The following is a 15,389-nucleotide window of genomic DNA, read 5'->3' on the forward strand; positions in this document are numbered from 1 at the left end:
CTTGCAAAGAATGGAGAATGCTAATACCTTAGGACAAATATATTATCTTTATTGGGAAAAATTATTTAGAGCGTATTTCCTGTTGAAAGTTTATTTTTAAGGAGCAGTATGCTGTTGGCATGACCCTGAAACATCCAATTAGCCACTTATACTCAGGTTGCCTCTCTTTTTTTTTTCATTTTAGTAGCCATTAATGATCATTGCTTAGATACATTAATTCATTAGATATTGCAAAATGGTGATATTCGAATTATGTCAGTCTTTTTCAGTTATTAACTGGGATACATCAATAAAGAGAAACTTTCTCACCTTCTATTTGATTTTTGTTACTACAGTTGGTGTTGGAAAGTCCCTTTGCTAGTTTTGAAATTTATAAGCTGGTTTCCTAGCATCCTCCCTCAACCTGATCAAAATCAGGTTGTTGTTTTTTTAGGTATCATTATGAACCCATAGATTCAAACATGTTTTAGGCATTTCAATTTATTATAATTAGTATCCTTAATAATAGTCAAAATTTCCATTTTTGGAAAGCTGCAAGTTGGCTCCTGAGTTCTTGTAAGACAACTCTAGCAATCTTTGATAGCTTTCTTGCTCTCTGCTATATAGCAAGATGCACCAAGCTCATCTTATGCATTTATTGCCTAAGATCTGTAATCAGTTATTTCTCCAATGAGCCTGGTTTCCTTTTAATGGTAAAAGGTGGAGACCACAATCCGGACCCTAGGGGTAGCATTCGCAGAATTTAATGTGTATGAATCATACTTCAAGTTTCTGTGTTGTTGTTTTTTTATAGTGGTTCTCGTTTTACTCAGAGCAAAATCCTTTCAATGGCAAATAAGAGCCTACAAGATCTGCATGCTCTGTTTCTTCTCTTTCCTTATCACACATGCTCCTGTCTTTGGGCCACTGCCATGAGAATGCCATTTTCCCAGATAGGTGCATAGCTCAATCCCGCATCCCCTCATCTTCTGTAAGTCTTTGCTTATCTCACCTTCTCTCGGAAAACTACCCTTTCAACTCCAGCTAAAATCACAGCCATTACTTACTCCCTCCAAAACACATCCAGTGTCCTGTGTTCTATTTATTTTCACACCACTTCTCATTTTTTCATATAATTTATCTATTTATTACGTAGCACACTTTTCCTAAAATGTAAGCTCCACAAGGTCAGGGATTTCGGTCATTTGATTCACGGCCATATCTTTAGTGTTTAGGACAGTACCTGCACATGGTAGCTATTCAGCAGTACCTATTTGTTCAATGAACAAACAAATGAAAGCTTAGGATATTTCTGAATTATCACACACCTAGCCTATCAATGTGGCTCAGTCTCCAAAGGAAAAGATTGAATTTAAAGCAAACATCCGTCAAGAAGCAATGCATAAAAAACAAACAAAAACTGAGCTATATCCAGATATGCAGAGACAAGTCCATGAATTTCAAAACTGTCCTGACATTTCTGGGTATGTGGTCAGACTCAGAGCAAAGTCTGTACATTCATTTTTAAAAAATATATATTTTATTGATTTTTTACAAAGAGGAAGGGAGAGGGAGAGAGAGTTAGAAATATCGATGAGAGAGAAACATCGATCAGCTGCCTCCTGCACACCATCCTACTGGGGATGTGCCCACAACCAAGGTACATGCCCTTGACCGGAATGGAACCTGGGACCTTTCAGTCCACAGGCCGATGCTCTATCCACTGAGCCAAACCGGCTAGGCTGTACATTCATTTTTTTGAAAAATAAATGTAATATAAGCTGAGTTTCTATCAGTGATGAAAAGAAAAAATGAGAATTGAGATATACCTCAAAGAATATACCTTACAATTGCCCCAGAGAAATTCAGTGTGCTTAATGTCCATGTTCTCACTAATGTAATTAATCTATTATTACCAATAGGCAGGCCCCAAACTGTACTTTTATTTTGGATAAAAATAATTGATTAAAGCCTTTTGGTTTGTTTTTACTGTTAAAATCCATATTTTAAATAACTGGAGGCCATATCAATAAATAATTGATGTGGCAAATATAGATTCTGGGCTACTATTGAGATTCAGATTTTTCTTGGTTCATGAGGCTGAGCCTTCCAGGTTTTTAAGATGAATTACAGGGTGAGAGCCTGCTAGGAAGAGACCAGAGATGGGGCAGATGAGAAGAATAGGAAAGTACTAAACCCATGCCTGACCCCAGGGACCAGATCTCAGGGCCTTGGAAAAATGCCTATGACAAAAGGCTGAAGGACCTATTTTCTCAGGGGTCTGCGAGACAGGAGATACAAGCAGTGCTCTGCTTTAGTATGAGGCTTAATATCAGGAGGAGGATTTGAGAACCAAACATTCCCCTGGACCATGATAAGAGTCACACCAAAGGAGACTTTGATGTTCTGTGGGAGGCACTGTATGTATGGAGGTATCCAAAGGAAGGGCCACAGTAATAGGTCGAGTATCAGGAAGGATTTCATATGAGACCTATCTTTGAATACCTGTGCAATACTCTAATGGGGACCCCAGAACCTCTCCAAAGGAACTATGTAGGGGCTGGAGGTCCTGTGTCAACAGATGAGCAGTGAGCCAGTACACTTTAATGTGATCTTACCAATTCCTTCAGGCTAATGAATTCTGAGGAAATTTAAATTTTCACTGGAAGAAAATTGTGGCACCACACTACCAGGGGATTGAGCACTGCATTGAGAGAGGGGTAAAAGATGTTGGTTGTCATTTTGGTCACTAACTAGCTGGGTTATTTTGGGCAAGTCAAGAATCTGAATTTAGCCCTAGCCGGTTTGGCTCAGTGGATAGAGTGTTGGCCTGCGGACTCAAGGGTCCCGGGTTCGGTTCCGGTCAAGGGCATGTACCTTGGTTGTGGGCACATACCAAGTGGGGAGTGTGCAGGAGGCAGCTGATCGATGTTTCTCTCTCATCAATGTTTCTAACTATCCCTCTCCCTTCCTCTCTGTAAAAAATCAATAAAATATATTTAAAAAAAAAAGAATCTGAATTTAGACTTAGAAGGGACTTTGAAGTTGATTAGGGCCAGCTTCCTCCCTCCAATTCACCTGGACAGAAAACTATGATGATATGGAGGCAGTATATTCTTTTTTTATTTTTTAAATATATTTTTATTGATTTCAGAGAGGAAGGAAGAGGGAGAGAGATATAGAAACATAAATAACTAGAAGCCTGATGCATGAAGATTCGTGCAGAATGGGCCTTCCTTCCCCTGGCTGCTGGCACTGCCTTCGCTCAGGCTGGAGCTGCCTTTCCACCTTCCCACACTGCCCAGAGGCCTGGAGCGGCTGGGGCTGTGCAGAATGCCTGCGTCGTCACCATGGCGATGACACAAAGCGTCCCGCCCCTGGCCGCTTGGTGCCTGTGTATGCAAATTAACCCACCATCTTTGTTGGGTTAATTTGCATACTCACTCCTGATTGGCTGGTGGGCGTCACGAAGGTACAGTCATTTTGCATCTTTCTCTTTTATTAGTGTAGATGAGAATCATTGATTGGCTGCCTCGTGCACACCCGCCACTGGGGATCAAGCCAGCAACCTGGGCATGTGCCCCTGACCAGAATTTGAATCCGGGATCCTTTAGTCCACAGGCTGATGCTCTATCCACTGAGCCAAACCGGTTTCAGCTAAAAAGTTATTATTTATAATTATCTAGCCAAATATAAATTCCCAAAATTATAGCAGTGCTCATTTATCCTTTGCTTCTGTTATAGTTTGTTTGAACTGCCATAACAAAATACTCCAGACTGGGTGGCTTAAACAGTAGAAATTAATTTTCTCACAGTACTGGAGGCGGAAAAGTCCAAATTCAAGGTAGGTTTCATTCTGAGACCTCTTGGTTTGGCTTGTGGTTGGGTAGCTACCATCACACTGGGCTCACGTGGTCTCTTCTTATGAGAATAGTCATCCTATCAGAGCAGGGCCCTACCCTTATGACCTAATTTAACTTTAGTTAATTCATTTTCGAGAGAGAGAGAGAGAGAGAGAGAGAGAGAGAGAGAGAGAGAGAGAGAGAGAGAGAGAAAGGAGGGAGGGGGGAGGGAGGGCGGGAGAGAGGGAGGGGGAGGGAGGGAGGGAGGAAGTAAGGGAGGGAGGGAGAGAGAAAAAAAAAACATCGATTTGTTGTTCCACTTACTTATGCTTTCATTGGTTGCTTCTTAACCTGCTACCTTGGCATATTGGGACACTGCTTTAACCAACCGAGTTACCCAGTCAGGGTCATGACCTTATTTAATCTTAGTCACTTCCTTTGAGACGCCATCTCCAAATACAATCACACTGGGGTTACACCTGATCTTTGTTATTACCTGTGCCAGTTTCTAGCACTCTCGCCTGCCCCTTCCCCCCAACACCGCCCCCATCAGCCTGGATCTCAAGGTCAATAACTTTAACAAAACTTTTTTTAAAAAAAGTATATTTTTATTTATTTCAGAGAGGAAGAGGGAGAAACATCAATGAGAGAATCTTTGATTGGCTGCCTCCTGCACGCTCAACCACTGAGCTACACTACCCAGGCAACAAAACTTTTATTTATATCTTTAATTCTCTTGGTCCATCATTGCTCTGCTTTTCCTGGTTAGTTTATCCATAATTTTGGATTAATCCACTGATCTGCTTTCTGCTCCCAGCCATGCAGACAAACCCCATGGGAGAATAGTGAAGGATTATATTCATTAACTGTTAAAATCAGTTTTCAGCCTCAGCAGCTTAGCACTGCAAGGCAAACCTGTAACAAGTCTGTAAAATCCTCTTCTCTAAATCCAGTGTCTGATGAAAACCCTTATAACACTTCCTAAATTTATCTCATTCTGTCCTGAAGACCATGTTGCCTGATACTTTACAAAGTTGTCATCAGATATTTGCCTAATTCTCACCCTTGCTTTTCATTCCTGAACTCGATTTTCATTCTAGTTTGTTCCAGATATGGCAGTTGGACTTGACAAATTTGTTTCCCAGTTTTTGTCCCTTGGCACAAAACTATCTCTGATTTGAACTAAACCTGGAATGTCCTACTCTTGGAATGTTCCAGGACTCTTGGACCACTTCTCCTCTCTATTTATATTCACTGCCTTGGTGATCTCATCTAGTATTATGACTTTAAATATACCATCCACATGCTAATTACTCCAATTTTATTTCTCCAGCTAACACCTCTCCCCTTAAACTCCAGGCTCAATCTCATTTGGGATTTTGCCATCTAAAATTTGACATGTTCAAAATCAAGCCTCTACAAGAGAACATTTTTGGGAGAGGACAGTCATTATCTTGACTGTAGTAATAATTTGATAGGTGTATGCCTATGAAAAAACTCAGTGGATAGAGCCTTGGCCTGTAGACTGAAGGGTCCCAGGTTTGATGCCGGTCAAGGGCACATGCCCAGGTTGCAGGCTCTATCCCCAGTGTGGGGCCCTCTGAGATCAATATATTAATCCACCTGACTGAAAAAAAAAACACACACACACACCCAAAAACCTCAATTCTGAGACTAAGTCCTCATTTCCCATTATAACTCAGCCACGTGGCATGCCAGGACCTTAGCAGTGGACAAATGGTAAGGAGTGTCCAGAACTTGAGACCAAGGAAGTTGGTTATTAAAACCACAATGGTCCATAAAACTTCACTGTATTTGTGTGTGTTTTTTTAAATATATTTTATTGATTTTTTAGAGAGAGGAAGAGGGATAGAGTTAGAAACATCGATGAGAGAGAAACATCGATCAGCTGCCTCTTGCACACCCCCTACTGGGGATGTGCCCACAACCAAGGTACATGCCCTTGCCCGGAATCGAACCTGGGAACCTTGAGTCCGCAGGCCAACGCTCTATCCACTGAGCCAAACCGGTTTCGGCTGTATTTGTGTTTTGATGCAATCTCTGTACATAAACAAATACATATAATCAGAGTGGTGGAATGAGACCAGGGGTAGTGGCAATATTTAGTGAAGCAATTTTAATTATTATGCTTCTATTATTAAGTATTTGGATCTGAAATCAAATTTTCAGGAGGAAAAATATAGGGACTGGCAAAGGACAAGCATACTATCCTAGTACCTTGAAATTAAAAGGTTCTAACTGGGAAACTGCTGGGAGAACCATAAATACAGCCAAAAGCTTTCCTACTGGCTGGGCCAACAGCAAGGATTATGAGGCACATAATCAGTTCAGAGGGCACTTCAATGGGAAGCCAGGCGCAGTAGGATATTGGATTTCTGGCAATGGAACTAATTTTAGAAAGCACCAAATGGTAGGTTTGAACCAACTGAACTGTAAGATAACCTGGGAGCATGGTGTAAGGCAGAGAAAATTCTTATTGGCTGGTCATTAAAGGCAGACATGTAGATTCTAACTTCTGAAACCAGTCCTAAACAAGCAGGGCTATCAGTGTCATTCTTTTAGGGCTCTAAGCCTTGAGTCTCCATTGAATTCCCTATTAATTTAGAGGGAAAATCCCTCAGGTCCCTAGTCTTGGCCAGCAGCTGCCTGTTTTATTACCAACCCAGCATTCATAAACCAGAAAGCTATTTACAGCAAGAACTCTGTGTGAAATGCAAAACCCCAACCAGGTGTCTACTAAGTCAACTAGTAATTTTAATTAGAGCTGACATGTTGAACTTTCAAGCTAATGACATTAAAATGGTTACCTTTTTGCACCCAACTCATTTCTTGTTCAGGTGTGAATCCTGCAGTCAGTAAGGCTAAATGACTACACCTTCCACTGAAAACATGTTTTAGGGAACTCTAATGACTAGCTTCTTACAATTCTAAATAAATCTTTGCTAAAAACATTAGTAAGGCACTTTTCTAACATTTGTCTTACCCTCTCCACCTGTCTCAGGTTCTGGAGAATCTTGGCTCAGCGCTTCCATCTAAATCTCACTTTGGAGCTGGCAGAGTCACAAATTCACTTGTTCCATCACCAAAGACACTTTTATCTCCCAAAGCACTGCTATCTCTATAGTTTTAAAAACTATTGACAATATCACAAGATATTCTGCTTTTCACTTTCCTTGGCATTTTATAATACTGACATAGAAGACAGAACAATTCAATAAAGTAAATGCACATAATTTATTAACTAAGAAAATGTGACATTACAAGAATTGGGAGAAAGAAGCAAAACCAGAACTGCAGGAAAAGGTCAGAGGGATAATTTTGTCTATTTCACAACTTTGCCTGGCTTTGAAGTTTGTTTGCCAGCTCTGACTAAGGGTAGCCACTTGTCTGAAAGTTTTGTGTAGGATCCCAATTAGTCTTTTACCATTCATTGTTCACTTAAAATTTACTGTATAATCAATGAGGTCACAATCTCATTGAATACTTATCTGAAGGTGTACTTTACCTCTAAGGATTTATCTAAGGTCAGTTTTTCCTCATTCCTTTTGGTAATATCAGGATACTCACAATGTTAATTGATCTCTCATTGAAACAAGTCTCAAGGTCCCTTAATTTCCCCAAACTGTAGCCACTATGGAATTTTTTGCACCTGGTTTTATAATGTGCAGATACCCCAAATACTGAGCCCTTTTAATTTTAGTTCATCATTTTAATATGGGCGCAAGAAACATTTCCAGAGCCTCTCCTGAACTGTATAATTTCAAAATAGAATTCTTCTAAGGCAAGAAAACATTTTTAGGGAAAAGATTACTGCTCACTGAAGAAAAAAGTTTGGCGTTTTGACCATGGTATTTAAATATGGGCTTGGGAACTATTTAGGGAAAATAATCATGAATGGGGACCTAACCACCTGGGATAGATCAGATGCCATTACTGTTTACACTAAATCCATTCTGTACAATGTTTGACTAGTTCCAACCCAGATTTTCAGTGACCTTTAACTGCCACACTGTGCCCTTTTTAGTCTCATTATTACTCCCCATTTTTTAGTTTAAACATTCTTTCAAATTACAATTATACCCATCCTATCCCATTAAAGGCCGTCTCTCCATCTTCATTAAACATAAACTTTCACTCAGCTTTAATTACACATTTTACATTTAATACTTAACCAAAGATAAGACATTCATCCAATTATTTGATTACAAGACTCCTAAAACTGGGGTGAAAAATTCCATTACAAATACTTAAGTTTGACACGCACTCCTAGAAACAGAGCTAGGAAGTAATCTCCTAGTTAACAGGCTGTGGGCATCCAGGACCGTGTGCCATGACTAAAAATTACTCCAGATAATCTTGATCTGCATGTTTTCTTTCCATGTCCATAATACGAAGAGCTTTTCCTGATCACCAGTTTTCCATACAACAGGCAGGTAAATCTTGTAACACTAGTTCCTAGGAAAAGAAAACACTTCAGATTTACAAACCTACCAATATCAGAACTTACGAAAATTTCCAAAAATGCTATTGTCCTTATAATGGTCTATCTCAGAAGCCAGATCCGTATTAAGTTTTTTTCAACAGAAATTCAGGTTCGGGATAGGATCATCACAGATAAGACCAAGGACACAATATTGACTGTTAAGCAAAATATGTGACTCACAGAAATGGTTACAGCTTAAAAACGTCCTAGCAAACCGGTCTCTTCCACAGGCAGACAGCGACCCCTCACTGTTGGCAGAGAAAACAAGACACAAAACTATTGTGAGGTAGTTTTCCCCTTGCAGGTAACAAAAATTTATTTCATTTTCCATACTGGTCTTATTTCAGAAGCCGAATCCGTTTATGCTTTTCTTCAGGCAATCAGCTTCGGGATAGGTTTCATCATTGATTAGACCATAAACCAAAACATTAAAAGGTAAGCCACTTTCTTGTAAGCCACACAACTTACTTCAAAACGAATCTGACAGCCAGGGACATCCACAGCTTCATTAGTATTCATCAACTCCCAGGATGCTGTTCAAAAACAAAAAAAAATTCATTTTGACTACATATAGACTAAATATATACGCCGAATCAAAAATACTAGCCCAACACATACATACCTGGCAACATCGTCAGGTTTTAGCCGGGTAATTTTCCAGCAAATATTCTCCCATAAGCTTTGGAATTTTCCTTTGCATCTAGTTAAGAAGGCAAGCAAATTTCAAATGATGCACCATCTTTTATTTTTGTAAATCAACAGGTTGATCTCTTCTGTTTAAATAAAAACTAAACGCTCAACGGCACTTACCTTAGCATCTTCACGTAACAGCTTCGTTACACCGAGCGCCATCGTTCCTGCGGGGAATCAATCTATTTAAAACTAAGCACTAACGGAATAGAGTTCAAGGTGTTCAGTACTAAAAAAAAAAAAAAAACCTTCCCCCGTTCAGTGATCCGATTTGCACACAGCGCCACCTGGCCACAGGACAACCGTCTCCGGCAGAAATCAGAGGCTGTCCATTTTGAAATAACCGTTTCATCCGGCGACAGAAGACCCTTGCCTTCAGGTAAAGCTAACGCCTAGCCCCCAATCCTGGGAATGTGGTTTTCCTGCCGCTGCTCAGGCTCGGCCAGCCGGCCGCCCGGGCTCAGGACCCAGGCCGCGCGCAGCGCCGACGGCCACCAGCAGCCTCAAGCCTAAGCGCCAAGCCGTAGCCACCACGACTCGGGACACGTGGCAACTCGGCTGCGCCTTCCCCGCTCGCCAGTTCTCCATATAACACGCTAAGCTCACTCACATCCACACGCCTTTTCCCAATTCTGCACCTTCCACCTGAAGCCCGGGCCTCCGGGGTCCGCTCGAATCCTCGCCCCCGACACCCGACTCACCGAGAACACACAACCGGCCCCCAAGTCCAGACGCAAAAGAGCGAGCTGCGCTGCCAGCAGCTCCCTATATAGCCTCTCCCGAGTCAGACCGAGGCGGCCCCGCCCTCGCATAGCCATTGGACGCGAGAGAAGACGGGGGCGGGACCTTTCCTGAGGGAGCGTGCGCGTGGCGGCTCTTTTCCTGGGGGGGACTCGTTCCGGGCGTGGTGTGCGCGCCGCCCGCCCACAGCTCGCCCGCCGCGTGCCCGCTCAGTCCTCGGCGCGCGCCCGCTGGCGCGCTGCTCTGGGTCGCTACCGAGTCTGGCTCTACGTGGCGCGGGGGTGGCGCCAGAATTCAAACGAACAGGCGTGGTTGGAGGCCAGGCTACTGCCCGCCGCGAGCCAAGTCCGCCCGGGACGGACCCGACGGCCCGGCATGAGCGTGGGCTTCAGTTCTGCAGCGTGGGGCGGCCTCAGCCTGTGCTCCACTCGAGAGGTTGGGTTGGCTGGCGCCTGGAGGGAGTGGACGCCCGGCGGCGGGAGAGAGAAATTGGCGGGTAGAACTGCTCGGGAGGAGAAAGTTTGTGAAAGCGCCGCGTTTCTGCTCCGGTCCCCGGGGAGAGCGCCGCGCCTGCGGAGAGCCGGCCGGCCGGCCGCGCGGCACGCGGCCCGGGGCGAGGCCCTATGGCGCCCACCCCACCCCCAGGCTTCCTAGTGGCAGGCGCTGCTGTTGCACTCTATTTTCAGCACATAGAATTCTCCCTGCGACAGCAAATCCGCGAGGTGAATATTCCTTCCGGCAGAGGAGAAAACGGAGGCCTACAGCAGCCAAGTGATTTGCCTAAGTTCACACAACTGAAAAGCTTTGCTATTTTTACTTCCTTTGTACTAAGTTCAAATGAATGCAGGAGAAAGATTCATTTGAGAACGATAGCGGAATACTTGATCCAAAGGACACTCAAAAAGTTCTGTAGCAACGGTGTATTAATTATGTGCGAGTCAATATATGCGTGTGTGCACACAAGCACACATGACATTTAAACAGGTCAGCATTTGAAAATGCAAGTCTTCATAGCACTCATTACTAATTCTGTTGCTGTGTTGGATTTTTGTCTAAGGAACACATGGTTTTGTGCATCGTTCTTTATTTTTCTGCCTGGGGAAAAGGTTGAAGGAATGAATGGGATGGGTTTTAGAAAATTAAAATAAAGACCAGATTACAGAGTGAAGGATAATAGTGAAAAGCAGATTTCTATAACAGGAACCAAAGTGATGAGGAATTTCCTTGCCTTGGCATTATGTAGGGTTTTAGATACTGTTTTGTAGTGTACAACGTAAATTTGCACATTGCTCAAAATAACAAACAATACAGTCGTGTATAAAAAGTAAAAGTTCCGCCCTAACCGGTTTGGCTCAGTGGATAGAGCGTCGGCCTGCGGACTGAAAGGTCCCAGGTTCGATTCCAGTCAAGGGCATGTACCTTGGTTGCGGGCACATCCCCAGTAGGGAGTGTGCAAGAGGCAGCTGAATCAATGTTTCTCTCTCATCGATGTTTCTAACTCTCTATCCCTCTCCTTTCCTCTCTTTAAAAAATCAATAAAAATAACAAACAATACAGTCGTGTATAAAAAGTAAAAGTTCCTTTCCATATCATTGGGAGTCTTTTCATATTAACAGTAACCACTATTAACAATTTTTGAAGCTTTCTGTGCATATACAGATGCTCTTTGGCTTATGATGGAGTTACATCCCAGTAAACCCCTTAGTAATTTGAAAATCTCTTTCAAAGAAAATGCATTTAATACACTTCACCTGCGGAACATCTCAGCTTAGTCTAGCCTACCTTTAATGTTCTCAGAACACTTACATTAGCCTACAGTTAGGCAAAATCATCTAATACAATGAATACAACATGGAGTATGGGTTGGTTATCCTGTGATAGCTTACCTGACTGAGAGATGTAGCTTGCTGCTGTTGGCCAGCATCAGGAGACAGTATCCTAACACATATTGCTGGCCAGGAAGACAATCAAACTTAAAGTACAGTTTCTACTAGATTATCACTTTTGTACCATTGTAAAGTCGAAAAATTGTAAGTCAAGTAATCATCAGTTGGGAACTGTCTGTACAATTATACTGAGTGGCCAGATTATTATGATCTCTGAACCCATAATAATCTGGCCACTCAGTGTGTGTGTGTGTGTGTGTGTGTGTGTGTGTGTATGTGTGTGTATTAGAGGCCCAGTGCATGAATTCGTGCATGGGTGGGGTCTGGCCAGCCTGGCTCGGGGGAGGGGACATGGGCGGTTGGCCAACCTGCCTGCTGGTCAAACTCCTGGTCGAGGGGACAATTTGCGTATTAGCCTTTTATTATATAGGATATACACTGAGTGGCCAGATTATTATGCGTTCAGAGGTCATAATAATCTGGCCACTCAGTATATATGTTCATATTTTTTCACATAAATAGGATCTATATACATTTCTGCAACTTGCTTTGTCCCTTCATAAATGTCCTAGACATCTTTTCATATCAGTGCATATAGATCAATATTCCTGTTTATAGCCTGCATAGCATTCAATTGGATGTATCATAATTTATTTAATTATTTCCCAATATTTCATTATAATATTATTGGTGGAGAGAGGTCCTTGTCCACGCCGGTTGCTGGTGGGGGCGGATTTCTTGAGATAGCTCCAGAAAAAGAATTTTCTGAGACTCGCACGGGAGGATGAGGTATTGTAGAAAGCATTATTTCTGTGGAATCAAACCCCTGAGTTTCCAAGGTCACATTTCCCTTCATCTCCCCAAGGAAGAAGAGTAGCTGTGGCTTCAGCAGAGCTAGAATCAGTGAGTGTCCAGCCAAGCATCAGGGTAGCTTAAATTTGTGTTCCCAGTTGCAGTCCATTAGTCTATTGTGTGTGGGGTCTGCATGGTCACATGGCTATGGAGGGAACACAGGCAAATGCAAGGAAGCAGGACAAAACCAAAGGAACCAGGGAACCAAGAGAGAGAATTCCTTTGTTTGGAAGGTTGTGTATCCCTAAATTTTCATGGACTTGCAGTGGCCTTGCCTACTCTGGCCAATAATCTCTATTCCCAGGTTTGACTGACAGGCAAGTACCTTTCCTATGTCACCCCAACTTCACAATACATGCATCTATCTCCCCTTTATTGGACCGCTCCCCCCAGTGTTTTTCAGGGAATGGGCCAGGGATTCCCTGGAGAGTGTGAAATTTCAGCTTTCTGGTGAAGCTGCCCAAATGTCTGGCTTTCTCCTTTTCTCCTTTCCAATTATTAATAACTAGATAATTACAGCAGTATCAATAGTGCTGAACTGAATTATAGATATGTAATAGTGAGCTTGTGAGAAGACCTGCAAGATCAATTTCTAGAAGTGAGTCAAAGATTATGTACACTTATATTTGTGATAGCCTGGCCAGTGTGGCTCAGTGGTTGAGTGTTGACCCATGAACCGGGAGGTCATGGTTTGGTTCCCTGTCAGGGCACATGCCTGAGTTGTGGGCTTGATCTCCAGTAGGGGGCGTGCAGGAGGCAGCCTATTGATAATTCTTATCATTGGTGTTTCTATCTCTTCCTCTCCCTCTCTCTTCCTCTCCGTTCCTCTCTCTGAAATCAATAAAAACATATTAAAAAAAAACTTGTGATAGATATTGCTTAATTGCTCCCACCTTCTTTCCACTTCCACCAAATTATTGTATTGTGATTATATTTGGAAGTGTGTTTCACTAATTGAAACACATGACTATTATAGGATGGAGATTATTACATAATCGAAATTGAGAATGATTGCTCTCTTTGTTATCTTTGAATCACTACTGTACTGAACACTATCAAAATCATCTGGTCAAAGCAATATAAAACAATGACTTCTTATAGTGACTTAGCAATTGAATTACTTGGAGAGCTAAAAAGTAACTGATTTCTGGGCCCTAATCTGGAACTCTTAAAGCAGAATCTCTAAAAGTGAGACCTGGGAAACATTTTAAACAAGCATCTCGGCAATACTGTTCAACAGGAACATAACATGAATCATAAATGTGAGTTGCATATGTAATTTAAAATATGCCAGTAGCCACATTTTTTAAAAATTAAAAAAATCAGATGACATTCTAATACATTTTATTTAAACCAATATAACCAAAAGGTTTTCATTTCAACATGACCAATATGTTATTGAGATATTTTACATTCCTTTTTCTTGTACTCAGTCCTTAAAATCTGGTGTATATTTTATACTCACAGAACATCTCACTTTGACTATCAAGTACTCCATTGCCACATAGATAGTGGTTACTATATTGGACAGTATGGATCTAGGGTGATTTATATGCATATAGAAGTTTGAGAACCACTGTGTTAGGGTAAGTGGAGTACTGCACACCTAATACATATTCTAGTCTTTTTAAACAAACATTCCATTTTGCTTTTAACTCATAACTCTGACAAATACAATGCAAAATGAAATTAATCTGGAGCCTGATTATTAACAACACTGCCCTCAAGTGAACATGGATGATGACTGAAGCCAGTACACAACTCATTCAAGATGTTTATTTCTTCAAGGAACAGAAAAACATACTGGTGGATGAAGCCATCAGTCATTGCTCCCACATATAAAACAGTCAAACAGATTGCTATGAAATATTTGAAGTGATTTAAGAAAGATTATATATAGGTCAGAACTAAAATTAAAAGTGACCATAGGAATTTAGCATACTGAAAATAAATTTTCCTATTCTGTAACAAACGTTCAGATAAGGTCATCATTTTAGTCATTTTTTTGAAAGAAATGTTTACTGAGCCCTTGGTACATGGTGTGCTTCAGTGAGATAATATGAATACAAAAAGTCCTTGCCCTTCTGAAAGAGTTTATAGTTTAGTAAGAAGTATCCACCCAACTTTAGATACTTTTTCTTTAAAAATTAGTCAGTCATTAAATAATTTTGGGTAAGATCATACTGTGAACCAAATAATGTTTTAGGAAGTGTTTGGGAGCGAAAGATTAAGAGCAGAGTTTAGAAATGGGTACAGTCACTTAGATGAGTTATTGTGAGGGGACACCACTATAATTTTGGCCATGGAAATGGAAGGCAGGAAAGAGAACAACATATAATGAGAACTTATGTGCTGTTAGGTTCTTGTATGCATTGGATCATTCAAAACAATCCTGGTATGTATTTCAAACCTTATATTACGGATGAGAAAAGTGAGGCACAGAGGTCTCAGTTAACTAACATTTGCAAATCTTTTGACCCCAAACTCATAATCATGTCATCAGGAGATGACATTGCTGTGTTGAAGGAAAAATCTATAATAATAAAAGCGTAATATGCTAATTAGACCGGACAGCTGAAAGACCTTCTGGACATCCTTCTGGATGTCCTTCCGGATGAAGCCAGGGCTGTGAGGGCCGAGCCCCTTGCACGAATTTTGTGCATCGGGCCTCTAGTAGTAGTATATGATGATGATGAACTGTAGGGAAAGAGAGGAGGTAGAGTAGAGCCTGTCAGCCAAGAAAATAGCAGCTCCAATGACAGGAAGGGGGAAGTCAATAGCAGCTCCCTGTGATTTGGGAGCACAGGGGGAAAAAATCAGTTTCGGTTGTATTAAATTTGGAGTGGAACATGCAGTTATATTTGTCCAGTGGAATATCAGAAATGTAGAACTGAA

At 41.6% G+C, this 15,389-nt stretch overlaps 1 long non-coding RNA gene and 2 other non-coding genes across 5 annotated transcripts; all 3 read right to left on the reverse strand.

The window, feature by feature from the left end:
- Window positions 1–7,057: 7,057 nt before the first annotated feature.
- On the reverse strand, window positions 7,058–9,747 carry LOC114227493 (uncharacterized). 3 transcript variants are annotated; one of them, XR_008557298.1, is made up of 6 exons: window positions 9,717–9,747; window positions 9,136–9,182; window positions 8,948–9,025; window positions 8,794–8,858; window positions 8,506–8,573; window positions 7,058–8,297 (listed from the first exon to the last, which is right to left on the reverse strand). It is a non-coding gene; the product is annotated as an uncharacterized LOC114227493 (long non-coding RNA). The 3 variants fall into 3 exon arrangements; XR_008557299.1 differs by having other exon boundaries at window positions 9,654–9,742; XR_008557297.1 differs by having other exon boundaries at window positions 9,626–9,742.
- LOC114231147 (small nucleolar RNA SNORD50) lies at window positions 8,388–8,459 on the reverse strand. Its single transcript, XR_003617123.1, has one exon. It is a non-coding gene; the product is annotated as a small nucleolar RNA SNORD50 (small nucleolar RNA).
- Window positions 8,666–8,735, reverse strand: LOC114231149 (small nucleolar RNA SNORD50). The gene has a single exon (XR_003617125.1). It is a non-coding gene; the product is annotated as a small nucleolar RNA SNORD50 (small nucleolar RNA).
- Window positions 9,748–15,389: the final 5,642 nt, after the last annotated feature.

This window comes from Eptesicus fuscus, chromosome 10, assembly GCF_027574615.1.
Source record: "Eptesicus fuscus isolate TK198812 chromosome 10, DD_ASM_mEF_20220401, whole genome shotgun sequence".
In the NCBI taxonomy this organism is placed as follows: domain Eukaryota; kingdom Metazoa; phylum Chordata; class Mammalia; order Chiroptera; family Vespertilionidae; genus Eptesicus; species Eptesicus fuscus.